We start from the raw sequence: 5,593 nt of genomic DNA, 5'->3' as shown, positions 1-5,593 counted from the left end.
ATTCATTCATTCATTTGTATCTACATGTAACATTACTAGGTCTAAAGGTTAATAATACTTGGATTTTAATTATATGGTACAACACTAGGTTATTAATTAGATAATTAGGGTTCGCATTCATTCTCACTTATTATACAAGATATTATGAATGTTATTGGATTAAGATGTCTCTATGACAAGTCTTATGATATAAGGTCCTCTTGGTATGTGTTTTCTTGGAAAAAAAAGCTATTGGGTTGCAGATTACTTTTTGGTCAAAATTACCTTTTTGAAGATGACTATTGGTGTACATCATGAAAAGGAAGATTTAAAAGCTATTCATAACAAAGTTGACTTTTGGTCAAAAAAGTCAACCATGGAGAGTTGACATTTTGTTGACCAAGTATTATGAGGTTTCTTTTTCTTTTTTATGTTAACCATGGATGAGTTATTAGGTTTTGATTAAGGCATTGCATTCAAGAAGAATCTAAAATTCAAATTCAAATTCAAAGTAGATGGAAATCGTTTTGCATTACTTGAAGAACAAGTTAAAATTCATATACAAGTCAAAATACCAAAATTCAAGTACAAGTTACAAGGCAATTGGATTCATAATTGGAAAATTACATTTTTTTGATACAATTGACTTTTTTCCCCAAACGGTTGACTTTTGGTCAACATTTGACCATTAACCTTTGACTGATTCTAATTTCTAAAAATCCTCCCTAGACCTATCTATCTTTAAACTCTAATCCTTCTCCACCTTCATGCCATGTCATAATCACAATGCCTCCATGATCACCCATCTTTAAACATTTGCATCATGCCTTGAACTCCATGTGTATCCCATGGTGAGCCTTGGACCTTGGCCTGACAAACCACCAAATTTCATGCCCAAACATGCACCATTTAATGCTCAAACCTGTACCATACATGAAAACGACTAAACAACATCAACATCAAATGCACTTAAGCAACAATACCTATAACAGGTCCAACATAAAGGCAAGGCACAATAAGCCAAAGACATGCACATGTACACAACAACTTGAAAGCAATGAAGATCAATGAAGACCAAATAAGGCCATATAAACCATGTCACACAAGATGCAGCAGTTTAATGACATGGTGTATACACAAGCACAAACATGATGTATATACAATGCAAACAAGGTAGGTGAGATCCAACAATCCATGAAATAACACAATGTAGGTGCAAAGCTCCTTGCATTGTTGTAAAGCTCAATGCAGCCCACAGAGTACCAAAACTTAAGTCATGCAATTGCATACATACCATCCAAACCAAGGATTCAGTCATCCAAACACATTATCCAAGCAAGCATAGTACAAGTTCAAAATAGTAATGCAAGTCAAAGCAGCTTATTCACATAAACCATACCATTTAAATATACATCAACTCCCATCAAAGCCAGCATACAAAAACATTCAAAATAATCATAGCTCACACATCATCATACATAAAATCCATGACATGGTTGAATTCACAATTAGGGTCATACATACAATGTCATGACCATTCATCATTCAACAATCATAATAATTTTGGTACACAACTTAACAAACCTTAAATTTAACTTCAAACTAACCCTAACTTCACTTCTAACTAACTTATCCACTAAGCTTAAATGGTGTAACTGACTTGCACCCTAAATTAACTAACTCCCGTCTCAACTAACTTTGAAACAAACCTATAACTAACTCTAAACTACCATCTACCACGTGTCATAGTGAAATTTCTAAATTGCCCTTGTATTTCAAAATTCCCTCCAAATCAAAGTTTAAGCCGTAACTAGCCTCTAACCTCCAAAACACACACTCCTACTTCATATTTTTCAAATAAACTTAGTGTAAAACAAACAAAAATCCTCCCAAATCCTTCACTCCAACTAACACATAACCTGATTGTTTTTTGAACCACTTTCTACCCATGATTAATCTGAGCCACAAATCACCATATTATGGCTATAAATCAATCATTTATAACTAAATTATAACAATATATCCCTCTCCAAACCTCACTTAAAGCTCATTAATCCACCATTGATCAGAGCTTCAAGCTGAAGTTCTGAATCAATTGAGCATCAACCCTCATCACACAATCCTAATCCGTGAAATCCTCAACTTGTGCCCTATTTTGTTCATCATCACAAACTCTAAAAATTCGTGATTCTGACCTAACCTCACCACCTACCTAATCCTAGCATCCACAATGTACAATAGCAACAGAAAATCACAACAACTCACATAATTCCCAAATTTCAGAAGATCAAGAAAAAAGAGTAGAAGAAGAAAGAGTATAAGCAATCAATAAAAGGAAGGATCGTTACTTGGAATCAAGAATATATGGGTTTCTCTTCATATTGATCTACTTCGGCTTTAACTTCATCAAACTCAGGGGGAAGTCTCACCCCCTCTGGTAGGTTATTCACTCCTCCATGTTATTTGATAAATTTTCCTACCATCTTGCTTTGCTTATTGTCACGAACTAAACCCACATGGTTACATCTTGAGGTCATGAGCGTGGCATATTTAATTTACATCATATTTCTTTTTAGGGTTTATGAGTGAGTGTTTAAGGTATGTGGATTTAGGAGATTTAGGGGTCAGAAGTGGATAGAGGGAGGTGGCAACTCTGTTGTATATTCGAGCGTGCGATGCACTCAGGTATTTTTTGCAGCGGGACAAATATCTTTTGATATCTGGCGTTTGACAAGACAGGTATGTCTATGAGACAAAGTATGAACCAGAGGGATCTTTAGCCTTCAGAGTCTGAGCTATCACTAGAGGCTGGAACAACGTGATCAGATTCTGAACCCTTAAAGGCTAATGAACACATTCAGAGTCATCTGATTCTGATCATTCAGAATATAAGCCACTTTGATTCTCTAAATATGTATTTAATAGGATCAATTCAGAGTTGAATTCTAAGCTTGTGATCCTACACACTTGAACATATGTTAGTATACCCATTTGGTCTTTGTTACCATAAAAACCCAAGGAATATGAACAACTTTGTACCAACAATATCCCTCTTTTTGATGATGACAATTAAATTTATTTAAAAAAACTGATTGGTGGATTTAACTAACTTTACAACATCAGAGTATGAGGTTTGTAAGCTCCACTTTAGTCTAATAGTCCAAAGTTTGAGTTTTGTAATCTCTCCATATGTCCTATTTGTCATACCGTAAACTTTTCCCTAGCTTTTCATTCATTTTATCTGGCTCATAACTTTTGATTCATCTGCATACATTTACCCTAATATTACATTTTAGTTAAGGTCATTCATTCATTTGCTTCTACATGTAACATTACTAGGTCTAAAGGTTAATAATACTTGGATTTTAATTATATGGTTCAACACTAGGTTATTAATTAGATAATTAGGGTTCACATTCATTCTCACTTATTGTACCAGATATTATGAATGTTATTGGAATAAGATGTCTCTATGACAGGTCTTATGATATAAGGTCCTCTTGGTATGTGTTTTCTTGGAAAATAAGCTATTGGGTTGCAGTTTACTTTTTGGTCAAAATTACCTTTTTGAAGAATAACTTTTTACCTAATCATTTGAGCTCCTACTCAAGTATGAATCATGACTATTGGTTCACATCATGAAAAGGAAGATTTAAAATCTATTCATAACAAAGTTGACTTTTTGTCAACAAGATCAACCATGGAGAGTTGACTTTTTGTTGACCAAGTATTATGAGGTTTCTTTTTCTTTTTCATGTTAACCATGGATTAGCTATTATCTTTTGATCAAGGTATTACATTCAAGAAGAAGCTAAAATTAAAATAAAATTCAAAGTGGAGGGAAATCGGTTTGCATTACTTGAAGAACAAGTTACAATTCATATACAAGTCAAAATACCAAAATTCAAGTACAAGTTACAACGCAATTGCATTCAGAATTGGGAAATTACATTTTTTTTGATACAATTGACTTTTTCCCAAAACCGTTTACTTTTGGTCAACTGTTGATCGTTAACCTTTGACTGACTCTAATTTCTAAACAATCCTCCCTAGACCCATCTCTCTTCAAACTCCGGCCTTCTACACCTTCATGCCATGTCATAATCACACTGCCTCTATGATCACTCATCTTTAAACATTTGAATCATGCCTTGAACCCCATGTGAATCCCATGGTAAGCCTTGGTCCTTTCAATGACAAACCACCAAATTTCATGCCCAAACCTGCACCATCCAATGCTCAAACCTGTACCATACATGCAAACGACTAAACAACATCAACATCAAATGCATTTAAGCAACAATACCTGCAATAGGTCCTACATAAAGGCAAGGTACTATTAGCCAAAGACATGCTCATTTACACAACAACTTGAAATCTATCAAGATACATCAAGACCAAATAAGGCCGTTTTTACCATGTCACACAAGCTACAACACTTTCATGACATGGTGGATACACAAGCACAAACATGATGCATATACAATGCAAACCAGGTAGGTGAGATCCAACAATCCATGAAATAACACAATGAAGGTGCGGAGCTCAATGCATTATTGTAAAGCTCAACATAACCTGCAGAGTACCAAAGCTCAAGTCGTGCAATTGCATATATACCATCCAAACCAAGGATTCAATCATCCAAACACATTATCCAAGAAAGCATAGTATAAGTTCAAAATAGTAATGCAAGTCAAAGCACCTTATTCACATAAACGATTCCATTTAAATATACATCAACTCCCATCAAAGCCAGCATACGAAAACATTCAAAATAATCATAGCTCACACATCATCATACATAAAATCCATGACATGGTTGAATTCACAACTAGGGGTCATACATACAATGTCATGACCATTCATCATTAAACAATCATAATAATAATTTTGGTACACAACTTAACAAACCTTAAATTTAACTTCAAACTAACCCTAATTTCACTTCTAACTAACTTGTCCACTAAATTTAAACGTTGTAATTGACTTGCACCCCAAGTTAACTAACTCCCATCTCAACTAACTTTGAAACAAACCTATAAGTAACTCTAAACTGCCAACTACCACATGTCATAGTGAAATTTCTAAATTTCCCTTGTATTTAAAAATTCCCTCCAAACCAAAGTTTAAGCCGTAACTAACTTCTAACCTCCAAAACACACACTCCTACTTCATATTTTTCAATTAAACTTAGGGTAAAATAAACAAAAAACCTCCCAAATCCTTCACTCCAACTAAGATATAACCTAATTGTTTTTTGAACCACTTTATACCCTTGATTAATGTGAGCCACAACTCACCATATTATGGCTATAAATCAATCATTTCTAACTAAATTATAACAATCTTTCCCTCTCCAAACCTCACTCAAAGCTCATTAATCCACCATTGATTAGAGCTTCAAGCTGAAGTTCTGAATCAATTGAGCATTAACCCTCATCACACAATCCTAATCCGTGAAATCCTCAACCTCTGCCCTATTTTGTTCATATCACCAACTCTACAAATTCATGATTCTGACCTAACCTTACCACCTACCTAATCCTAGCATCAACAATGTACAAAGCAACATAAAATCATAATAACTAAAATAATTCCCCAATTTCAAAAGATC

This window comes from Lathyrus oleraceus, chromosome 4 (assembly GCF_024323335.1).
Source record: "Lathyrus oleraceus cultivar Zhongwan6 chromosome 4, CAAS_Psat_ZW6_1.0, whole genome shotgun sequence".
NCBI classification, from domain to species: Eukaryota; Viridiplantae; Streptophyta; class Magnoliopsida; order Fabales; family Fabaceae; genus Lathyrus; species Lathyrus oleraceus.
The sequence above is the reverse complement of the archived record's forward strand: the minus strand, read 5'-3'. Positions refer to the sequence as shown.